At 44.6% G+C, this 25,646-nt stretch overlaps 1 pseudogene; it reads right to left on the minus strand.

The window, feature by feature from the left end:
* Nucleotides 1-9,156: 9,156 nt before the first annotated feature.
* On the minus strand, nt 9,157-21,156 carry LOC140185290 (zinc-binding protein A33-like; annotated as a pseudogene).
* Nucleotides 21,157-25,646: the final 4,490 nt, after the last annotated feature.

The raw sequence follows: 25,646 nt of genomic DNA on the forward strand, positions 1-25,646 counted from the left end.
CGGAGAGTGGTGAGTGCGTGGAATGGGCTGCCGGCAACGGTGGTGGATGCGGATACGATAGGGTCTTTTAAGAGACTTTTGGATAGGTACATGGAGTTTAGAAAAATAGAGGGCTATGGGGAAGTCTAGTAATTTCTAAGGTAGGGACTTGTTCGGCACAACTTTGTGGGCCGAAGGGCCTGTATTGTGCGGTAGGTTTTCTGTGTTTCTATGTTTTTAAACACTCAATTACCATACATTCCACACGTTTACATAAAGAAGACGTTATTGATATTGGCCTATAACAAGGAGGATCAGACAGGGAGCTCCAGGTATTAGAATGGGCACTACTACAACCATTTTCCATGAGGAAATTAGATGGCCAAACCTCAAAATACGATTCAAAATGTTAGTATTTTCAAAAAAAGGAAACCTGTTGAATCAAGAATTTCTTCTACAAGTTCCTCATACATTTTGTTCCCATTCACAACTCTATACCCTGCCCTTTTCCTTATAAAACTGGCAACACCACTCCTCTGCCAACTAACATGTCAAGCCAAACGACAATATAATCCTACACAGGAGTAAAAAAAACTTAAAATGTGCAGGTTTCCTGAAAAGATATAACATCGGAAAAATCTGACAAATCAGAAGTAAACTTCTTAAAGTCTTGACTACTATAAATCAGAGTTCTCGCATTTCATTGCAATATTTTAATCCTATTATGCATGTTCACAGGTAGACTGGGATACAGATACCCCACCTAACAAAACTTCATTTAAAGCTTCCCACAAAACATCAGTTACACCAAGATACCGTTCTGCAGCTTTCACAATAATTTTAATTTACTGAGCAGGATGGGATGCCTGAGCAGTACAATTCACCACATCGGTTATAAACATCACAAACTTCATTTTATCCGGCAGTGAAGTATCTTTGGTGGGAGAACTGTGATGCTGGCATATCCACTGACGTCACAGTCTGTGCTCTGACTGGGAACACTTTATCCAGTTTACCTGCTCTGCTTGCTGTACTTGTCCATAATAGGCCCTTCTGCTCACTGTGTTGTTCTGAACCAACTGAACCGGACATTTCATGCGTTATCAAACCAATCTCTCTGCCTACACAAGGAACACATCCACTCCGTCTGTGCCTCCCACGATCCTGCAAACGTCTGTCAGACCTCCCTCAGCCTCTGCCGGAGATTACCCGAGATTATCCAGTCTCACTTTATCCGAGCAGCATCCTGTTTAGCCTCTTCCACTCATCATCCAAAACCTCTGCATTATTGCTACATTAGAATGCAATTCTCCAGATGCAACATAACTGCCTGACACTGGAACCAGTATCTGGAGTAGTGAGCTCGGATTCCAAGCTCCCTCAGTAGATCGATACTGTCCAATCCCGCCCCATGAGTATAACCGCAAGGGGATAATGCTGAGCCTTTATGAGACACTAGTCAGGTCACACTCGGAGTATTGTCAACAGTGTTGGGCCCCATATCTCGGACAGGATGAGTTGTCATCAGAGAGAGTACAAAGGAGGTTCAGAAGGATGATTTTGGGAATGAAGGAGTTAACATATGAGGAGCATTTGTCAACTTTGAGCATGTACACCCTGGAATTCTGAAGAATGCAGAGGGAATCTCATAGAAACCTGCTGAATGCTGAAAGAACCAGATAAGGTGGATGCCGAGAGGATATTTCCAATAGTGGGGCTATCAAGATCTAGAGGGCACATCCACAAAGTTGAGGGGCCACTTTTTCAAACAGAAGTAAGGAGGATTTTTTTTTTATCAGCCAGGGAGTATTGGATCTGTGGAATGCTCTGCACAGACTGCGGTAGAGGCCAAGTCTGTGGGTATATTTAAGGCAGAAGTTGATTGTTTCCTGATCGGTCAGGGCATCAAAGGATATGGCAAGAGGTCAGGTGTATGGAATTGAGTGTGATCCGGGATCAGCCATGACAGAAAGTCAGCAGACTCGATGGGCTGAATGGCCTAATTCTGCTCTTATGATTTATGGTCTTATGGACACAAACCTCCTCAATCATGATGAATCTCCTCTGCAGTCTTCCAGCACAAAACATCCTTCGTACAGAAGAACTGAATGCAACTTTTCAAGAACTTTGGCAAGTCAGGCAGCATCTATTGAGAGGAATAGAGTCGATGTTTGGGACAGAGCCCCTCCCTTACAGCACTGACACAGGCCCTTCGGCCCAATCTTTCCATGCTGTCCTGGTGTCCATTTAAACTAATCCCTCTGCCTGCCTTTGACACAGAACATAGAAATCTACAGCACATTACAGGCCCTTCAGCCCACAATGTTGTGTCCATCATGTAACCTACTCTAGAAACTGCCTAGGATTTCCCTATCGTATGGCCGTCTATTTTTCTAAGCTCCATGTACCTATCTAAGGGTCTCTTACAATATCCTATTGTATCTGCGTCTACCACTGTCACTGGCAGTGCATTCCACACACCATCCACTCTCTGTGTGAAAAACTTACCCCTGACATCCCCCTTGTACCGATTTCCAAGCGCCTTAAAACTATGTCCCCTCCTGTTAGTCATTTCACTCCCTCTTTCATATCCACATTCTTTTTGTAGTGAGGTGACCAGAACTGAACATAGTATTGCAAGTGGGGACAAAATGTTTCCTAATATAGCTTCAACATTCCCTCACAGCTCTTGAACTCAATCCCACGGTTGATGAATCCATCACACCAGACGCCTTCTTAACAACACTGCCAACCTGTACAGCAGCTTTGAGTGTCGTATGGACACGGATCCCAAGATCTCTCTGACCCTGCAAGCTGCCTAAGTGTCTTACCATTAATATTATAATCTGTGTTCAAAATTGACCTGTCGAAATGAACCACTTCACACGTATCTGGATTGACCTCCATCTGCCACTTCTCAGCCCAGTTCTGCATCCTATCTATTTCCCGCTGTGATCTCTGACAACCCTCCAGACTACCCACAACACCCCCGACCTCTGTGTCATCAGCAGGGCCTTCTGGGAGTTGTAGTCATAGCCTTCCTCCCCGCTAACTCCCTGCATTTTGTTTCTCAGTCACCACAGACATCACCGGAATGGACTCACCGAGGCGTCGGAGGAGAACCACACCCATCCCTGTGGGTGCCGAGACCGGCAACCACCGACCACATCGACTCGCTGAACTCCGCCATGGCGATGGAGAGGAGCAGCAGGGGCTGAACATGGGGCAGATTTCCACCAGCCTATCGTAGGTCAGGCCCGCCTCTGAACGCTGCTGTCATTGGCTGCAGTGTGTGTCGGTCAAATGAGAACTCACACGGTGATTAGTTAATATGAACGTCAGTCAGCCTTCCTGTCTTTATGAGCTTGAGTTTGGATTTATATCGGGGATGGGATGCCACTTGTAGGAGGTGGAGTATTTGGCAAAGCAAATTGGGAGAAATGTAAGTTTTTAATGTGATGATGCATCTGTCTCCAAGTGACACTGTTAAGAAAAAAAGGGCACAGGTCGTGGTGAGGAAGGATGTGATTTACTGGAGGTCATATTGACATAATATTTGAAGGGTCATTTAACTTGGAATTGTTTGGGGTATGATTTAGAAAATAGGGGGATATAAAATGATCTTAATATTTCAGCATTGATTAATGAGTGCAAAATGATTGTTACTGAAACAGGGAAGGTTGTGTTACTGGCTGGGTCGTGTGCTGTGATTCATAATAAAGATAATTTAAGTGAATAAGTTATTCAATATAGGGATATGTTTCTAAGTGAATACGCTGATGTGTTGGAAGTCAGCTGTATCAATGATAGTATTATTGACGTAGAGTTTTCTTTGTACAATTTTTTTTTTTAAATGTCTATTATTTATTCAAGTCAGGCATCCCCAGGAAAGGGTGATATATGTAATTGTAGCTGTATGTAATTCTCTTTTGTGAAAATATTAACATATTTGAATCGTGTTTAGAGATTGGGCCATCTCCCTCCCTCACGGAATATGGCAGCAGGATTGCCTGTTTTCTGAAACCTGGCAGATCCCAGTTTGATCCTGCTAGTTATGACCTATATCGTTAATGTCTCATTTATGTAAACTGATGGAATGTATGGTAATCGAACACTTCAGTTATATTTTGGAAAGAGAGATGATATAGTGTTTTAATAGAGTGGATTTTGGAAGGATAGAATGACATTGGAATGAGTTTTAGGTTTGGAAGATGATTATAGGAAAGCACGGCTAAATAAAGATGTTGTAATAGCAGTATTTTAATATTGTATGATATGTTATGGAAGGATTTTTGATTGAAATTTGGAAATTAGTAGTGAGGGGAGATTGCATAATTTATCTGAGTTTTTTTATTTGGACGGACTGTGCGGGTATGGGTGGGCATGTTATGTTTGTGTTTCTATGAGATGGAAAATGTGACCCCATAAAGCAGTGTTTTAGCCCTTCATTGTTTAATATTATGATTAATGGCATTTTCTCTGAGATGGGTACTCTGGGTTAATCCCTTTATACAGATGATATAGCTTTTTTGATTAGAGGTAGCATTTCAATTTTACTGCAAATAGGATGAAATTTACAATTAATAGGTCAAACAGTGGGCAAATAGATGAAGATTTAAAGTTTTCAGTCACTAAAACACGTTATGTGTTTTTACTAACAGAATTAATAGACCTGTACTTGATTTGAAATTCTATGGTCAAACTCCTGAAAATATGTCAGTGGTGAGATTTCCAGGCATGTGGATGGATAATAAGCTGACATGGAAGCACCATATCAGTAAAATAATTGATAACTGTAAAGGAGCATTAAATATCCTGAGGCATCTGTGTGGGTGTTCTTGGAGTGCAACATTAAAATCTTTGTTGACCATTTATATTTGTTTAATTCAATCTGTTCTTGATTCTGGCTGTGTGGCTTATGGATCAGTTTCATGTTCAACTTTAAAATACTTGGGTGTGATACGAGCACAGGCTTTAAGATTTTGCTGTGGTGCAGTAAAGTCGTCCCTTGTTTCGGCTTTACTGGCTGAAATGGGACTATTGCCCCTCCAGCGACAGAGGTTGAAGCTGATGTTAACAAATTGGATTAATTTGAGAGGGCAAAGAAATTATCATCCTGTGCTAGAGGACATTTGGTTTTCAGTTTTAGATGGCTGGGTTCATATCACGCAGGGAACATGGGTGTATTGTTGGGTGTACTGTACTCAGGTGTAATCTTGAATACAGGGCGACGGTAGGAAACTTCGTCGCATGGCGTGAGCAGAATTATCTGCCGCTTAATGTGAAAAAGACGAAGGAGCTGGTGGTAGACCTGAGGAGAGCTAAGATACCGGTGACCCCTGTTTCTATCCGGGGGGGTCAGTGTGGACATGGTGGAGGATTACAAATACCTGGGGATACAAATTGACAATAAACTGGACTGGTCAAAGAACACTGAGGCTGTCTACAAGAAGGGTCAGAGCCGTCTCTAATTCCTGAGGAGACTGAGGTCCTTTAACATCTGCCGGACGATGCTGAGGATGTTCTACGAGTCTGTGGTGGCCAGTGCGATCATGTTTGCTGTTGTGTGCTGGGGCAGCAGGCTGAGGGTAGCAGACACCAACAGAATCAACAAACTTATTCGTAAGGCCAGTGATGTTGTGGGGATGGAACTGGACTCTCTGATGGTGGTGTCTGAAAAGAGGATGCTGTCCAAGTTGCATGCCATCTTGGACAATGTCTCCCATCCACTACATAACGTACTGGGTGGGCTCAGGAGTACATTCAGCCAGAGACTCATTCCACCGAGATGCAACACAGAGCGTCATAGGAAGTCATTCCTGCCTGTGGCCATCAAACTTTACAACTCCTCCCCGGAGGGTCAGACACCCTGAGCCAATAGGCTGGTCCTGGACTTACTTCATAATTTACTGGCATAATTTACATATTACTATTTAACTATTTATGGTTTTCTTAATATTTATTATGTATGGTGCAACTGTAACGAAAACCAATTTCCCTCCTGATCAATAAAGTATGACTATGACTATGACTATTGGATGATACAATATGTCCCACTGTAGCTTTCTCCTTAACCCCATTTTGTGTTTTTTTTCAATGACTGTAGTTAATTTTAGGTTACACAAATGGATTCTGTTCTGCCTGAGAGTCTGTTGGTTCATGAGTTTATTAATGACAGTTACTATCATACAGTAACCATTTTTACAGATGGATTGAAACATAATTTAACTGGGAATGTTAGTGTGGCTGTTTTCTTTTTTCTGTGTGTCTGAATTGCAGGTGATGATTAAGAAATCACTTACCAGCCATTTATGGGTATATGAAGCAGAATTCTTTGTCATCATTACAGTGGGTGGAGGAAATTGTTGCTTACAAACTTGTAATTTGTTCAGAATCCTTTTCGGGTTTGATGGTTTTTGCAATATCTTCAGGTCAGACATTTTTTACAAGAATATTTAAGTAATTTTCCATATATACAAGATTCTGACCTTATTTTAAAAACGAACCCTTTAGTGAAAGGCTTTATTGGGAAAATTTATAATTTACTGTTACAACAGGACAATTCTCCTTTCCTTAACATCAAGCAAGATTGGGAACGAGAGTTTAATATGACCTTGATATCAGAGGATTGGTTGTGAATTTTGTGCCAGTCATTATCTAATTCAATTTAAAATTGTACATCATTATTATTTGACGAAGGAGAGATTGTCTAAAATTTTTCCTAATGTAAATAATCAGTGTGATAGATGCAAAACTGAGATAGTTACATTGACACATATGTTTTGGTCGTGTTCTGTATTGAAACAATTTTGGAAATCCATTTTTTTAATAATCTCTAAAGCCTTAAGAATCCATTTACAGCCTAATAAATTGACAGTTTTGTTTGGTATAATTCCTCAACATATTCACGGTATTTCTATATCTGACCAGTATGTAATTGCATTTGTCACATTATTGGCTAGAAGGGCTATTTTATTAAGATGGAATGATGCCTCTGCTCCCACTTTGATACAATGGTTCTTTCAGGTGATTTTATGTCTTAGTTTGGAAAAAATTAGAAGTGGAACTTTTGATCGTAAATTTGACTTTGAGAAAAGGTGTGGCTCTTTTGCCCGTTATTATCATTTGACTTGAGTTAATTAAGATGGTCCTTTTCTGATGCTTGGTTATATGAATTTAGTTGGTAGTTTGATGTCTTTTTTATGGAAGCTTGTATGGCGCAAAGCTCCGGGGTTGTGCTCCAAATGGGTTTTTTTCCCCTTTTTTTTTTAGTTATTAGGGGTTTTCTCTGTTTTAGTTAGTAGGGGTTCCTTTTTATTCCTTCTTGCCTTTTTTCCATAAAAAAAGCTTTAATACTTTGTTTTTTGATTATTATTGTTTTTCTGTTTAGCCTGGTTGATAATTTAACTCTTACTCTATATATGGATATAGAAACATAGAAAATAGGTGCAGGAGTAGGCCATTCGGCCCTTTGAGCCTCCACCGTCATTTATTATGATCATGGCTGATCATCCAACTCAGATATGTTATCTTGATTATTTTGATGTATTTTTCTCTTGTTGATTTTCAATAATAATTAATAAAAAGATTTAAAAAGCAAGAAAAGGGTTTGATGAGCCTTAAAACAGGTCATTCTAGCAGTAGGTCAGATTGACTGTTGGGACCTCGTCAAGCAGTATTTCATAAACAAATTTGGTTTATGTGTCTGCACCTTATGGGCCCTGCACAGCGCACTGGTGAGGGAAATGATGGGGCTGACTGTTTAGCAACACAACCTGTTAAAAGTTCAACTGTGGATATAGACTTTCCACTTAGCAAATCTTAGCTTAGGGGTTGGTAGTGTTAAGAGTTAGGGCCTTATGGCAAGAGTTGTAGGATACAGGACAGGCACCTTCACGGAATACATAAACCAGTCGGGTTTATGGAAGAAGGGCTAAAAATAAGAATGGAAGAAATAATATTGACACGACTTAGAAATGCCCACACGATGTTTAATTATGCCTTGTATCTAATTGGAAAGCATCATTCTGTGTCGTGTACATTTTGTCATTATGAAACTGGTAAACACATACTATTTCAGTGTGAAGCAGATATGGCTGAAAAAATCAAATGCAGTCTTCAGTACAATCTTTGGTAGGGTTGGTTGTTTTCAGATAAAAACTTTATTAAGTTAAGGGACTAGCTTTAAATTAATTCGCAGTATTGAACCGGCAAAGGCCTATAATAACGGTAACGTCACAATTATATCGGGGACATCAATATGCAAAGGGTTGGGAAAATCAGGTTGTTGTTAGATCACGATAGGGCGTTTGTTGAATGCCTACGAGACGGCTTTTTAAAGCAGCTTGTGTTTGGGCCTACTTGGGGGAAAGACCATCTAAGATTGGGTGTTGTGTAATAACCCTGATCATCTCCAGGAGCTGAAAGTAAAGGAACCCGTTAGAGGCAGTGATCATAATATAATTGAATTCATACTGCATTTTCATAGGGAGAAGCCTAAGTCACATGTATCAGTCTCGCAATGGAATAAAGGGAATGACAGAGGCATGAGAGAGGAGCTTGCCCAGGTGAATTGGAGGAGGATACTGTGGGGACGATGGCTGAACAGAGGTGGCTGACGTATCTGGGAATAGATTACAAGGCGCAGGAGAGACATGTCCGACAGAAGAATTTCTCAGATGGCAGCGGTGGGAATCCATGGCTGACAAGGGAAGTTAAGGACTGCGTGTTACCTAAGGAAATGGCATATAAGGGAGCAAAGGTGAGTGGGATGTTGGATTATTGGGATGCTCTTAAAATCCAGCAAAAGGCAACAAAAAAAAAGCCATAAGAATGTTAAAGATGAAATATGAAGCAAACTAGCCAATAACATAAAGCAGGATACTAAAAGTTCATTTTCAGTTACATGAAGAGTGAAAGGGAGATGAGAGTTGATATTGGATTGGAAAATGATGCTGGTGAAGTAGTGGTGGGGGACAAAGAAATGTCAGATGAACTTAATGAACACATTGTATCAATCTTCACTGTCTTTTCCTGTCAGCACCGCCCCACTGGTCACATTTAACCTGTCTCAGTGCGGGTGGAGTTTAGGACCCGGGGGAGCTCAGGACCCGCCGCCCCGCGGCTGCTGCTGAATCCGCGGTGTTTCTGTTCCGTTGTCGGATGCGGTGAACGAGTTAAAATTAACAGATCGATAATTCTCATCTCGTGTTTATTTCACTCTCTGCACATTTATATTTACAGTGACTTTACTCCTGACGCCGGTCCCGGGACCCGACCCGTTTACAGACCCGGAGCGGAACCGGAGCAGATTCTCACCCACTGGTTTCCATCCCAGGTCGCGAAGAAAGGATAAAGTTTCCCCGTGAATTTATTCCCAGTGAAGGTGTGGAGATGGCACTTGGTCTCCGCGTTGTAAAATGAAACTGTCCCGGACGGGTAACTGAGATAAACTCCCACCCTCCCGGGGATGGGACCGGCAGGGAGACGGGACTCAGGGGAGATGATCACGTCACAATCCCGATGTAACACGTCATCAACCCGCGCGATGACCCAGAATCCGGTATCCGGACTGAGTCTGACCTCTCCCTCCCTCTCCACAGACTCTACGGCGACTCCCAGACACCAGGCCCGATTCCCCGTCACCTCCACCTCCCAGTAATGTCTCCCCGATGTGAATCCCTCCGATCCCAGCACACATTCCCAGTATGTGAATCTCTTCCCGGTGTCAGGGAGATTCTTCAGGGTCCGGGTCCATCTCACACTCTTCCGATCCTCAGACACCTCGAGACACGGATTCGCCGTTTCCACATCCAGGGTGACAGAGACTGGGGGGGAGAAGCAGAGAATTAGAGAGTCCCCGGGGATCGGGGGGAGACTCGGGCAGCGCGGCCCCGGGGACCGGTGGAAAGGCCGCTCGGCCTCAGGCGCGGTCGGATGGCCGACACGGACCTTTCCCGAGGTTTGACCCAACGAAAGCGGATGGACAACTGATGTCTCCCCAAGGGTTTCCGCTGGACGGAGAGCAGAGATTTCCCGATCAAACAGACACAAAATGCTGGAGGAACCGAGCGGGTCAGGCAGGAGGTGTGGAGAGAAATGGACAGACTACATTTCAGGTGGACATCTTCCCTCAAGAACGGAAATACATAGCGGAGATAAACAGCAGAAACTAGAGCGGGATAGGGATGGATTAAGATGGGCAGGGGGTGGGTGACTGGACTATCAGGAGGTCACAGAGTTTCTTCGGCCCAACTTGTTCGTGCCGACCAGCTTGCTTTAATGAGCAAGTCCCATTCGTCCATTATTTCATTCACCTTTCTTATCCGCGTACCTGCCAAGATCTATTTTAAAACATTCTCCCTGTACCCATCTCTACAGTTGATCAAGGGCCCGCTGTAAACAGAGATAACCGTCTTCCCCTTCCACTTTATCTTTCCCGTTACTGATTTTTCACCTGGAACCTACCAGCCTTCTCCTTCCCACCCGCCCCCCACCTTCTTTTTCGGGCCTCTGCCCCTTCCCTCTACATCCTGACGAAAGGTTTCGGCCCGAAACGTCAACCGATCTTTTCCACGGATGCTGCCCGACCTGCTGAGTTCCTCCAGTGTGTTGTCAGTGTTGCTTTAACTCTCTTCCCTGTCCACTGTACCATGAATTTTAGTGTCACCCATAAACCTACTAATTATGTCACCTACATTATCATCCAAATCATTAATATGATTGACAAACAACCACGGCCCCAGCACCGACCTCTGCAGGTCACAGGCTTCCAGTCCTCTGTGTTTAAGAGACACTTGGACAGACACTTCAACAGGCAAGACACAGAAGGAGAGTGACCTAATGCTGGCCAATGCGATGAATGTAGATGGGTAAATAGGTCAGCACAGAGGTGATGGGTCGAAGGGCACATTTCTATGCTGTACGGCGATGGCTCTGTGAACTGAATGGATAAGAACCCCCAAACCCCTTCCCCCGACGGGTGCTGAGAATTCCAAACAGACAGTGACCCCTGACCCTTGACTCCTCAGACAGGGAAACATCCTGGCTGCATCCTTGCTGCCAGTTGACTCCTGAAAGAATTTTGTTCTTCCCTGAGATCTCCTCTCATTCTTCTGAACAGGGAACAGAGAACATAGAACGGTACAGCACAGGAACAGGCCCTTCATTCAATGTTAACATTCATTTGCGAGTGGGGAGTTTGAAGGTTCGAGACAGTAAAGGGAGTGATAACAGGAACCAGTAGGGGAGAGATGAATGGCAGATTGAACCAGAGCCAGGTGGGGGAGGGATGCAAAGCCTGTGGGTGAACTGTGTGCGTAGACGTAACGAGTAGCTGGAGGGGGACAAAGATGGAGATGGGGATCCCTTTGTCCCCTTTCCCACAACCCCATCACCCGCAGCCCCTCATTAGGACAGGGGAAGTATTTGCAGTGACCCTTAAACAACACGGGCTCTGATGCAGGGTTTCATCCCAAACTGTCAACTCCAGTCTTTGTTGTTCTGCAATTATCACTGCTTGTGTCCCCTTCCAATCTACTTTGCCCAGCAACTCCCTCAAGCCTCTGCAACTAACTTTACTCCTCTCTGACTCATCTCCCTTTCCATCTCATGATACATCTGACTTTATCTCCCTGTCAAAATCTGGCGTGAATTCTATCATTTTATGATCACTGCTTCCTAACAATTCTTTTACCTTAAGCTCCCAAATCATATCTGGTTCATTATAAAAATCCCACTCCAGAATTGCCTTTCTCCCATCGGGCTCAACCACAATCTGTTCTAAAAAGCCATCTTGGGGGCATTCTACAAATTTCTTCTCCTGGAATGCAGCACAACCTGATTTTCCCAATCTACATGCTGTTGAATCCCCCCATTCCGACCTTCACCGTGCCCTTTTTCCATCTCCTGGTGTGATTTGTATCCCATTTCGACCCTGGCTACTATGTAGAGGTCTGTATATAATTACCATCAGGGTCTTTTTACCCTTGCAGTTGTTTCACTCCACCCACAATGACTCAACATCTTCCAATCTTATGCCACCTCTCTCTAAGGATTTCATTTCAATTTTTACCAACAGAGCCTCCCCAGCCCCTCTGCCTACCTGCCTGTCCTTTGAATACAAGGTGTATCCTTGGATGTTGGGCTTCAACCAGCATCTCCTTTCAGCCACAACTCAGTGACGTCAACAACGTTGTACCTGCCAATCTCTACCTGTGCTACAACATCATCTACCTTATTCCGTATACTGGAGCATTCAAATATAACACCTTCAGTCCTGTATTCATCAGCCTATTCGACACTGTCCACATGAACTTAAGCAAGATCTTTGATGTCGATGACAGACCACGCTGGGGGTATTGTCTGCATTTCCGCTTCCCCGAATGTGAAGAAATATAGAAACATAGAAAACCTACAGCACAATTCAGGCCCTTCAGCCCACAAAGCTGGTGCTGAACATGTTCCTACTTTAGAACTACCTAGGCTTTACCCATGGCCCTCTATTTTCCTAAGCTCCATGTAGCCATTCAGGAGTCTCTTAAAAGACCCTGTCGTTTCCGCCTGCACCACCACTGCCGGCAGCCCATTCCGCGCACTCACCACTCTCTGCGTGAAAAAAACTTGGACAGGTACATAGATAGGAAATGGTTAGAGGGATATGGGCAAACACACACAAACGGGACATGCTCGAGAAGACATCTTAGTCTTGCAGATGGATGAAGTGGGCCATGGGTTCAACATCTGTCAAACCCTCCCAGATCATCCTCCTGAGGAATCTCACCCCGGAGTCTGTCTGTGAACTGTTGATGTGACGTCACATCAGAGGGCAGCTCAGTGCCTCAAAAAGACTGGGTAAGGAGCACAGATTTCATTCCTAAATGGGAATTTGTGCCTGTCTCTTTGACTCTTTGACCGTGTGTCACACTCTGATATTGTGTGTGTGTGTGTGCGTGTGTGCTGATTGTGGTAAATATCCGTGTGTTTGTGTGTACACATTGAGGGAGAGTGTGCACATTGACATATTTGCATGTCACAGTGTGTCATCACATGTCTGGTGTGTGCTGACAATGTGTGACAAGTGTGAGTTGTTTAACTAAGTAAATTACCGTGTCTGAAGAGAATAGTTTCCAGGTTACTGAGGGAAATAACAACATACATTGCTGAGACTCTGACTACAATCTGCCAATTCCTCTTGTGTATGTGTGTGGGGGAGTTTTGCCAGGCCAGTTATGCTGTGTGGTTGAAAGATGTCAATGCCGGTTGGTGTGTCTGGGCTCATTCTCACAATGCTTCAATGTAGTGGTCTGATAACCATAAGACCATAAGATATAGGAGCAGAATTAGGCCATTTGGCCCATCGAGTCTGCTCCACCATGCAATCACGGCTGATCCTTTTTTTCTCCTCAACCCCACTCCCGGGCCTTCTCCCCACAACCTTTGATACTGTGTTCAAACTCTGTTTCTAAATAGATGCCCCTCTATCATGAGGCTGTGCCCTCTTGTCCTAGACTCCCCCACCATGGGAAACATCCTTTCCACATCTTCTCTGTCTTGGCCTTTCAACATTCGAAAGGTTTCAATCAGATTCCCCCATCATCTTTCTAAATTCCGGTGAGTACAGGCACTGGGCTATCAAATGTTTCACGTCTGATAACCCTTTCATTCCCGGAATCATCCTTGTGAACCTCCTCTGAACACTCAACGATGTCAGCACATCTTTTCTGAGATGAGGAGCCCAAAACTGATCACAATACTCAAGGTGAGGCCTCACCAGTGCCTTATAAATCCTCAGCATCACAGCCCTGCTCTTGTATTCTAAACCCCATGAACTGAATGCTAGCATTGGATTTACATTCCCCACAACTGACTCTACCTGCAAGTTAACCTTTAGGGTGTTCTGCAGAAGGACTCCCAGGTCCATTTGCATCTCAGATTTTTGGATTTTCTCCCCATTTAAAATAATCTGCATATTATGTCTACTACCAAAGTACATGACCATGAATTTTCCAGCATTGTATATCCTACCAACCAGCCAATGCTCTACCCATACCAATAACATTTCTGGAACACCGTGGGCTCTTAACTTGGTAAGCAGCCTCATGTGTTCAACCTTGTCAAAGGCTTCTGAAAGTCCAAATATACAACATGCACTACAACCCCTTTATCTACCCTACGTGTAATCTCCTCAAAGAATTCCCACAGGTTTGCCAGGCAAAATATTCCCTAAAGGAAGCCATGCTGACTTTTCCTATCTTGTCCAGTGTCACCTAGTATTCCATAACCTCATACTTAACAATTGACACTAATGTCTTCCCAACCACAGAGGTGAGGCTAACTGGTCTATAATTTCCTTTCTGTTGCGTTCCTCCTTACTTATAGAGTTGAGTGACATTTACAGTTTTCCAGTCCTCTTGCACCATACCAGAGTCCAATGATTTTTGAAAGATCATTTCAAATACCTCCACAATGTTTACCACTACCTCTTTCAGAACACTAGGGTGCAGTTCATCTGGGCCGGGTGACTTATGTCCCTTTAAGTCTTTCAGCTCTTTTGAGCACCTTCTCTCTTCTAACAGTAACTACACTCACTTCTCTTCCCTCGCACCCTTCAGCATCTGGCACAGTGTCTTCCACAGTGAAGACTGATGCAAAATACTCTTTTAGTTCATCTGCCATCTCTTTGTGCCCCGTTGCTATATATTTGGCCTTATTTTCTAGCAGCCCTATATCCACTCTCATCTCTATTTTTTTTCCGATAGTTAAAAAAAACAAAAACAGTTTGATATTGTTTGCTAACTTGTTTTGCAAAGAGAGGTGTGTAAAAAGGGACTGAAGGATTATTGGAGACCCGAGTCACCCCAACCACAAACTGTGCTGGTTGCTACCGTCCGGGGAATGTACCGTAGCATAAAAGCCAGGATCAACAGGCTCCGGGACAGCTTCTTCCACCAGGCCATCAGCCTGCTTAACTCATGCTGAGACAACTGTATTTCTATGTTATATTGACAAGCATGTTATACATGTAGTTTATCATGAAGAGAAGAAGAAGAAAACCCTTAACTCCGAGTGGAGTCATCGGGATGCTGTCATGATGGCGTTTTTTAAGCCGGCTTTCTTATTCTTATGAGGCCGAGTTGCTAGCTCGACGCTCAAGCCAGCACGGACACTGTAAATGGCACATTGAGACGGAGACATAACGTAAAGAATTTTACTGCTCGTGTATATGAAGGATGTAAGTAATAGTCAATTCAATTTAATATTTCATTTTTCTCCTCTCAATCATTCTTTCAGTTCCTGTCTGTAGGTATTTAAAAGCTTCCCAATTCTCTGTCTCCTATTAATTTTTACTTTGTTGTGTGCCCACTCTTTTGCATTTACATTAGCTTGTCTTCCCTTGTCAGCCATTTTGCCATTTGAGTATTTATTGATTTTGAGAATACATCTATCCTTCACCTTCCTCATTTTCCCAGAAACTGACACCATTTCTGACAAATTTACTTTGGCCAACTCCTTTCTCGGACCACTATAATTTATTTTATCCTCTGAAATACTACAACGTCAGACGTTACTTTCTGCTTATCAAATTTCAGGTTGGACTCAGTCATGTTGTGAGCATTCTCTCCTAAGGGTTCTTTTACCTAATCACCTCTGGTTCAATACATAACACCCAATCCAGTAGAGCTGTTCCCTGAGTAGTCTCATGGACAAACTGCTCGATAAAACATCACACAGCATTCAACAAATTCACTCTCTTGAGATCCATTACCAACCTGATTTTCCCAATTGACCTGCATGTTGAAATAAAAAAACTCAACCCACGAGGATTCAATATCTTCCTATCCTATCTCACTTCTTTCTACTGATTTACCAGCAGAACCACACCAAGCCCCCTGTCTACCTTCCAATACCACTGATACATTGTGTAACCTTGGACATTCAGCTCCCAACTACAACCATCCTTCAGCCATGATTCAGTGATGGCCACAGAATCATATCTGACAATCTGTAATCAAGCAATAAGATAATCCACCTTCTTTCTCACACTCCATGCATTGAGATATAACACCTTGTGTACTGTATCTGCTACCCTTTTTATTCTGCATCCTAATGCACTGATACTCACACTGCTGGCTGCAATTTTGTCCTCGCATCTGCCCGCCCTAGCTAACAGTTTGACTGCATGATGTCTTTGCATTTTTGCTATCAGTCCTGTCGCTTCACTCGTTCTCAACCCACGCCCTCCGCCCAACCAAATTACAGACAATTTTCACTTCAAATTGGAACTTAACAGAACAAGGAGAAATGGATCTTTGTAAGTTTTACCTCGATTAACGGCATCAAGTGTTTCTCTCAGCACCGTGTTCAACAAATAGGGGTGATCGAATTTTTCAAACGGTTGGGCCTCATCTGTCATTGACAATTCCTGCACATGGTCATTAACCCTGTAAATATTAAACTGCTTGTTATAAACTGCAAGTTTCAACTATACAGGTTTTCAATGAAGAGTATGTCCTACCTCCTGTTCCGACGAGCTTCCTCCTGAAATAAATCACACATAAATCTGATTAGACTTGGACTTACTGTCCACATCCTGAATTTCATCCAAATCATTCAAAGGTGTTGAAAATTCCCACTCTCACGGTAACTCACAAACACAACCAATACAGAACCACGGATTAAATTACAGGGAAAGTCTCTGAATGTTAGACCATTACTGAGAGGATGAAACTTAGAAGGAAGACAGGACAGGTTGTGCATTTTCATCTGGGTACGACATTACGATGATAAGATGTAAGAATTTAAGATCAGTGATGGATTTAATTATGTGCTCAGGGCAGGGGGGTAGATGTACCTCTATTTATGGGAAGAATTGTGGGAGATGAAATTCCAGGTGGATTTTAATAAATCCCATATGAAATTTAGTGAAGAGTAACTCGCTACCACAGGAGTGGTTGAAGCGGAACAGCAGAGATTGAATGTAATGGGAAAACTGGATAAACACGTGAGGGACCATGGAGTTCAGGGTACTGTTTCTGGGTGTGGGAAGAGAATTCTCAAGCAGGGACATTGTAAGAGGATGATGGATCGAATGGCCTGTTTATGATGGAGACCAGATGAGATGTACCCAAGGCCACTGTGGGAGGTGAGGGAGGAGATCGCTGAGCCTCTGGCGATGATCTTTGCATCATCAATGGGGACGGGAGAGATTCTCGAGGATTGGAGGGCTGCAGATGTTGTTCCCTTATTCAAGAAAGGGAGTAGAGATAGCCCAGAAAATTATAGACCAGTGAGTCAACTTCAGTGGTTGGTAATTTGATGGAGAAGATCCTGAGAGGCAGGATTTGTCAAAGGCAGGTCGTGCCTTATGAAACCGATTGAATTTTTTGAGGATGTGACAAAACATATTGATGAAGATAGAACAGTAGATGTAGTGTATATGGATTTCAGCAAGGGATCCAAGGGGACATTGATTTGTGCAACCAGAATTGGCTTTCCCACAGAAGGCAAAGAGTGGTTGTAGATGGGTCATATTCTGCATGGAGGTCGGTGACCAGTGGTGTACCTCAGAGATCTGTTCTGGGACCCCTTCTCTTTGTGATTTTTATAAACGACCTGGATGAGGAAATGAAAGGATGGGTTAGTAAATTTGATGATGACACAAAGGTTGGGGGTGTTGTGGATAATGTGGAGGTCTGTCAGAGTTTACAGCGTGACAGCGATAGGATGCAAATCTGGGCTGAGAAGTGGCAGTTTGCAGTTCAAACCAGATAATGGTGAAATATGATGGCAGACTTTGGTATTAATGGTAAGACTCTTGGTAGTGTGGAGGATCAGAGGGATCTTGGGGTCCAAGTCCATAGGACACTCAAATCTGCTACACAAGTTGACTGTGGTTAAGAAGAGATTCGGTGCATTGGCCTTCATCAACCACGGGACTGAGTTTAGGAGCCGAGAGGTAATCTTACAGCTACGTAAGAGCCTGTTCAGACCCCACTTGGAGTGCTGTGTTCAGTTCTGGTCGCCTCACGACTGGAAGGATGTGGAAACCATAGAAGGGGTGCAGAGGAGATTTACAAGGATGTTGCCTGGATTGGGGAGCATGCCTTATGAGAATAGGTTGAGTGAACTCGGCCTTTTCTCCTTGGAGCGATGGAGGATGAGAGGTGACCTGATAGAGCTGTATAAGATGATGAGAGGCATTGATCAGAGTCAGAGGCTTTTTCCCAGGGCTGAAATGGCTAGCACGAGAGGACACAGTTTTAAGGTGCTTGGAAGTATGTACAGAGGAGATGTCAGGGGTAATATTTTTACGTAGAGAGTGCTGAATGTGTGGAATGGGCTGCCGACAGCGGTACTGGATGCCAGTACGATGGGGTCTTGTAAGAGACTCCTGGATAGGCACATGGAGCTCAGAAAGATAGAGGGCTATGGGTAAACCTAGGTAATTCCTAAAGTAAGGACATGTTGGACTGAAGGGCCTGTATTGTGCTGTAGGTTTTCAATGTTTATATTTCTACGTTTCTAATGTGAAACTTATGTGAAAAGATAAAGAAACATTGAAAGTTTCCCTAACCTGATGGAAACCGGATATGGAGGATAAGTCTGATGTGTGGGTCACATTCTTTGTTTTCACGGATTGACAGAGAGACCGTCACACCCACCGCACCAGACACACTCACAGCCTGTGACTGGAACTGGGTGTTAATGGGAGTTTTAGAGGATATTTAATGTGATAAGTAAGTAGACAATCAGCAGCTCTGTGTTATGATCAGAATAAATTATTTCAGAGAAGTTTGCATTCTGTCCTGGGACGTAACAGTTTACTGCCATTTATTAATGCTGTGTCTAGGAGCAACACATCTGTTTTCTGTCTTTCATAGCCTTGTCAGCATTGTTTTCTGTGGTATGTGATTGTTACAGCAACTAGTCACGTGTGTGGCGGCCTGGTAATAGCGAAGGGAATAAGTTACGTATCCATGCTTTGTCCTGGGCAGTTTTGAGCTGAGGACGGAAGATATCTTGTTGTTTGTTGACCGCTTCGTTGCTGATTAATTTACGATTAATTACACTGAAGTTTCATTGCCTCATGATCGTATCTTGCAGATAAAGGATTGAATACCTGTCTTCGACATTTTGGAACGTCGTTATTGGAGTGACTGGAGGGCTCGTCATACAATCATAACTATCTGTGTGACGTCACCAACAGCGGCAATTGGTTTGTTAGAATTGGCCGCTGTGCTGTGTTTATTTCAAATATACCACTGTTCATTTAGTGCCCTTTGACAGAAACAAATTGAAATAAAATCCCTCACCTTGAGAAAAATCACACTGTCTTTCTGATCCATCTGTTCCTTTAACATAGTGATTTCCTCCTGAATAAGCCTTATATGCTTCTGAATCTCACAAAGATTTTTCTCCATTGGATTAAGAATCCTCTTCTCTTCTTCCTTGAGATCCCTGAGTAAACTCTGCTCTTTCTCAGTGATAATCTGGTGCAGTTCAGCAAACTGGGATGTGACGTGGGACTGAAGGCTGTGTGACTGTTCCTGTCGAATGAAAGGTGAAGATGAATTTACTGTATTGCTATGTGTATTTCTTTATGACATTAAGGAAACCATTCGGTCCATTAATGTCCATGCTAACTCTGAAACATTCCCATCAACCCCATTCACTTACATTTTTCTGAAACCAATTCTCCCCATTGACCCATTAACTCCCACCTGATTCACATACACCCTCCCCCACCTTCACAGGGTTAATTGTATTTAACCATTCATGCAGTATGTCCATGGAATGTGTCTGAAACTGTCGTGGTCATAGGGAGAACATGCAAACTCCACACAGACAGCACCAGAGGTCAGGATCGAACCCAGGTCACTGGAGCTGCGATACTCTGCTATTCTGCATTAAAGGGAGCAAAACTTTACAGTAATATCAGAAATTCCGCTCAGGAAGCCTCACCCGAACTCCGGAAATCTTCTCTTTCTGTTGCTGCTCCTTTTCCTGGAAGTCTGATTTCTTTTTTGTGAGAGAGTGTAAGGAAGATTTTAGCTGATCCTGGAAGTCAGAGAGAGAGAAGGAAAAAGTAAAAAAAAAATGGATCAAAAAGAAATAGGCGATCAAACCCGATCATCACACACAAAATGCCGGAGGAACTCAGTGAGTCAGGCAGCATCTACCAGGGGAAATAAACAGTCGACGTTTCGGGATGTGACCCTTCATTTGGACTGGCAGGAATGGCGCAGAAGCCAGAATAAAACGGTTGGGGATGAGAACCAGCTGACAGGCGACGGGTGAGACAACGTGAGGGGGAACGTGGGGGAGGTGATGAAGTGAGAAGCTGAGAGGGGACAGGTGGAAGAGGAAAGGAACTGGAGAAGAAGGAATCTAATACGAGAGGACAATCGACCATGGAAGAAACTGGAGGAACTGGGGCTGTTTGGGGCCCTGGATGGTGACGAGTGAGGAGGTTAGGAGTCAGGTGTAGCACTTGTCCCGCTTCCAGGTGTCAGGGCCAGGAGGGAGATCAGTGGGGAGGAGCGAATGGATAAGGGCGATACAGTCCGGGGAGCGATTCCTGCAGAGAGCGGAGAGTTGTCGGGTGTGGGATGGGCTGTGGGACGGATAGATGGTAGAATCCCGTTGGAGATGACGAAAGTTGCAGAGAATGATGTGTTGGTTACGGAGGCTCGTGTGATGGCATGTAGGAGAAAGGAAATGCGTTAAGTATTAAATTAACGTTAGTTTTTACCATGTAGATTTTAACAGCTTCTTTAATCGGCATGAAGCGGTGCTCTCTGTGTTCCTCCGCAACTGCACAGATCACACAGATCAGTGTCTTGTCCGTTTCACAAAACAGCTTCAGTTCTTCCTCATGTTCCTCGCACTGAAGTTTACTTTCCTTCCCTTTCCGATTTAGGTTTAGATTTCGAGCTTTTTCAGCCAGATTTGCTAAGGCCCGATTGGCCCTGAGGGTGCGGTCAGCAAACACCTCTCGACATTCCGGGCAGGAGTTTCTCTCCTCCCTTTCCCAACACCGTGTGATACAAGAGCGACAGAAGTTGTGTCCACACTTCAGTATAACCGGATCGGTGAAGAAATCCAGACAGATGGGACAAATTACCTCCTCGGTCCAACTCTCGGCCGGTGCTTTCGAAGCCATGTTAACTCCCGGCACTTCCTGATTCAGAACGCTTCCGCTTTCGGGGAGCTGCCGATCCCCTGCAGTACCGCGATTGTCCACTACACGCGCTGCAGACTCATGGGTGAACATGGTTTTGCTGGATGTGTTCAGTGGAAATTCTGGCCATTTCTATGTTTAGTGTGGATCAAAAACACATTAAACAGGCAACAGATAAGAAAACGTGGCCATGGACTGTCTAAGCCCGGCTACGAGCGGAGAAGAGTTGGCTATATGGATAGCAACCCCATCTCGTAAAAACCTCGTGCGACAAAAATGTCAGCTGAATCTCCAAAGGCCCCATCGCTGCGATCCGGAGGACCTTCACATGGAAGACGATTGAAGTCCTGTGATCATCCTCGGATCGAGGATGAGGAGAAATTTCCCCACCCACAGTGCGGTGAATATTTGGAGTATTCTCCACAAGTTTTCTAAATTAAAAGGGCTGCTGCTGGCGGCCTGTGCCCCAGTGGGAGTGATGGGCTGAAAAAGAAGCTGAACAGAAATGAAGCCGGAGAGAAGAGCCTGGTTCAGTCTGAGGCAGGGCTCAGGGGGGAGTTCTAAAGACATGAGAGACTGCAGATGCTGGAATCTCTGGTGAGAAACATGATGCTGGAGGAACTGAGCGGGTCAGGCAGGATCTATGGAGAGAAATGTACAATCGACTTTCCGGGTCGAGATCCTTCACCTGGACTTTCTCAGCCCGAAATATCGATTGTCCATTTCCCTCCACGGATGCTGCCTGACCCGTTGAGTTCCTCCAGCAGCTCGTTTTTTCTAAATCTTTCTCCAGGTCTAAAGAGAGTCAGAGTGGAGTGTAAAACGGTGGATTTGTGAACAGTGACAATAACTATTAAATTAGCTCATGCCAGGAGAGTGGGGATGTGGAGAGAATATTGTGCTGTGCAGTGGTGATGACCGACCTGTGGCTGCAGGAAAAAGCACAGCACTGGACATTCTACGTCACAGGGTGGAAAATGATATTTGTTTTCGGCGAGGTCCTGATTTCAACAGCCCTTCGTGTGAAAAACTTCGTGACTGAACCCATGTCAGTCCCGTCTCCAACAGAAGCCCAGTCTCCCTCACTCTGGACACAGATCAGATGCTGATACTTCTTTGTGTCAAAGTAAGCTTTATATAAAATATTCAGCATGATAAAACGTGCAATGCCTTTCCCCAAAGAATTTACATTTGTCGTCTATGCCGTGTTTAGTGTTTTACATTCTTTAAAACCGATAGGACTGTTGTCGCGCATGTGCCCCCCGCCCCCCGGGATGTTTCACTCCTACAATAACTGGGAGGCTTCCTCAGCCGACCCGGCCCCTCCCGGTCCAGTACTAGAGGATCTCTATAGTTTCAATGGTGTCCCTGCAGCCTGGAATGTGCCAGTCGGCAGCATTCCTCCACGACAGGGATTCCCCAACTCTTTTATGCCAAAGACCAATTCCATTAACCTTGGACCCCAGGGTGGGAACCCCTGCTCTCCGGACATCTCGATATGATGACAGACCAACAAGTTTCGGGGGTCTTTCACCGAGTTGATGATCTTCCAGCAGCACTTGATGTCCGTTTTCCTGTGCGTCCTGGGAACAGCCCGAAGATCAGTGACCCTTCTGTCACGCAGCTGCTGTGACACAGGCCCTTGCATCTTTCTCCACACATCTTCACCAGCCCACAGTCCGCAAAGAGCTGAGTGACCGTCTCGTCTCCACTGCAGTAATCTCGGGGCAGCGCGCTGTGGGAGTGATCTCCGGGCATGCAGCAAGGATCAGACTGGGAGGCCCTTCTCACCGACAGCCAGGTAAGGTCTTGCTGCCTGTTGGTGAGATCTGGTGAGGAGGCATTCTGCCAGATGGTCTGAACTGTCTGCTTAGCGAACCACTCCACTATGTCCATCCAGTTCTTCTCCTGCAGTAACTGCAGGACATTCCGTGCTGACCACTGTCTGATGTTCTTGTGGTCAAAGCTGCTGGTCTGAAAGAACTGTAACCAACTTCATTATCACAAGCAACCAACAAACAACAAACAACAAACAAACCCCCCTCCCACTTTCAAATCTCTTACTAACTCTTTCTTCAGTTAGTCCTGACGAAGGGTCTCGGCCTGAAACGTCGACTGTACCGCTTCCTAGAGATGCTGCCTGGCCTGCTGCGTACACCAGCAACGTTGATGTGTGTTGCTTTCATTATCACAAGGTTCACATGGAGAAGCTTCCTGATTGAGACAGACACAGTCTCACAGGGTATTTACAGGGTAGGGGCAGGAATGATATTTCTCCTGGCTGGGCAGTGGAACCGGGGATCACAGACTCAAAATCCAAGGTCACCTCAGCAGGAATGAGATGAGGATAAATTTCCCCGCCCACAGTGCGGTGAATATTTTGTGTTTTCTAAATTAAAAAGACATATTTAGGGGCTCGGCCATGATGGATGGGAGCTTTGAAGGAAAGTGGCGCTGAGGTCGAGGATCAGCCATTTCTAATTGAGGGGCAGAACAGCGCAAGGGACCGAACGGCAACGCCTGCTCCTGTTTCTTATTTTCTAAAGCACGAATTTACCTTTGCGCCTTGTTCTCCCTTGGCTTTCAGCCTGTCGGATTGCACAGGGGTGCGGTGAGAGCTCCGGAGATCCATCGGCAGCCGCTGCGGTTATTTCATCTCTTGTTATTTATCGCTATTTCTCCATATTTGCATTTGTACCGTTTGTTACCTTCAGCACTCTGGTTGATCTTTCACTGCCTGCTTCTGTTATGGTTACTATTGTTTACTTTTTCTGAGTATGTCCGCAGGAAAATGCTTCTCGGGGTTGTATGTGGTGACTTATCTAAACTCTGATGATAAAATTTACTTTGATCTTTGAGCTTCGGTGAACTTCCATTGATTCTGAGAACAAACTGTGAATGACATATTTTGATTGTTAATAAGTCTTAACACTTGACCAAGAGTTGAGAGTAAACACATGATTTACTGTAAACATCTTTCATTTGTAAATGAACAGAGTCAACGCAAAATTTTATTGTTAATAACTGTATTGAATAAGGACTCACAGTCAACGAATGGTTTTCTTTTTCTGTATGTAATTATTTTTATTTTGTAATATTTCTGAATAAAGTATTTTTGGAAAAAAAAAGACATCTCCGTCTCCCGGCAGCAGCCCGTCCTCAGACACACTCACAGCCAATCATCGATCACTGCTGGGAGAAGGATGCTCTCATTGGCTGAGAGGTGTCAGTGGGCGGGACGCTGAGCGCTGGAAGCGGGCCGGAGTCCGGAACCGGGACCGAGTGAGGCCGGAGACTGGGAGCTGCGCCTCGGGTTTCGGCTGCAACACCGGCCGGTCCTGAATCCTTTCGAAGGCAGAGCTGAAGAGACTGGCGGAGATTCCGTGAGATGTTTCAGCTACACGGAGGGCGCCCGGTCTTTCCCCGCCGAGGATCGGGGCCTGTTGTCTGGACTCGTCCCCTGCTGCTGGGAGACGGGAGCTGCCGATGGATCTCCGAAGCTCTCACCGCTCCCCTGTGCAATCCGAATGGCTGAAATCCAAAGGAAAACAAGGCACAAAGGTAAACTCATGCTCTAGAAAATAAGAAACAGGAGCAGGCGTGGCCATTCGGCCCGCTGCGCCTGTCCTACCCTTTCCTCAGAATACACCCGATCTTTAACCTCAGCGCCACTTTCCTGCAACGTTCCCAGCATCGCAGAACCCTTAAATTTGGCCTTTAAATTTAGAAAACTTGTGAAGAACATTCCAAATATTCACCACAATCTGAGTGAGGAAATTTCTCCGCACCCTGTCAAAACCCTGTGAAACTATGTCTGTCTCAGTCAGACCACCTCTCATTTCTCTAGTTTTGAGACAGGCCCAGTCAGTGTAATCTCCCTGAGGACACTACCACATCCCTGAAATCAATCTGGGAAAATCCTTCATTCCCTTTATCCCATAGACTGTCTCCGGGAAGGAGACCAGACCTGTGCACAGTGTTCCATGTTGGCCCTCAACAGGACCCCACATACCTTCAGAGGCGCTTTTTATTCTTGCATTAGACCATAAAACCATTTTCCCTGCCATGTCTGCTCGCCATTTCATCATGGCTGATCCAATTTTCCTGTCTGCAGCTACAGTATCTCCTGCCGCACCCCCCACCCCGTATCCCGCCATGCCCTGACCAATCAAAAATCAATCAGCCTCTGTCTTCAATATGAATAATGACTTGGCCTCCCAAGCTGCCTGGGGCAAAGATTTCCACAGACTCAGTTCTGCCTGCTACAGAAATTCCTCCTCATCTCCGTTCCAAAAGGACACCCGTCTATTTTGAGGCTGTGTCCTCTGGTCTTAGACCCGCCCACCAGAGGAAACATCTTCTCCACATTCACTCCATCACGGTCCTTCAGGATTCAATAGGTTTCAATTAGGGTACCTTTCAGTCTTCTGAATTCCAGTGAATTCAGGCCCAGAGCCAGCGAACGATTTTCATATAACAAGCCATT

The sequence above is a fragment of the Mobula birostris genome, chromosome 20 (genome assembly GCF_030028105.1).
Source record: "Mobula birostris isolate sMobBir1 chromosome 20, sMobBir1.hap1, whole genome shotgun sequence".
In the NCBI taxonomy this organism is placed as follows: domain Eukaryota; kingdom Metazoa; phylum Chordata; class Chondrichthyes; order Myliobatiformes; family Myliobatidae; genus Mobula; species Mobula birostris.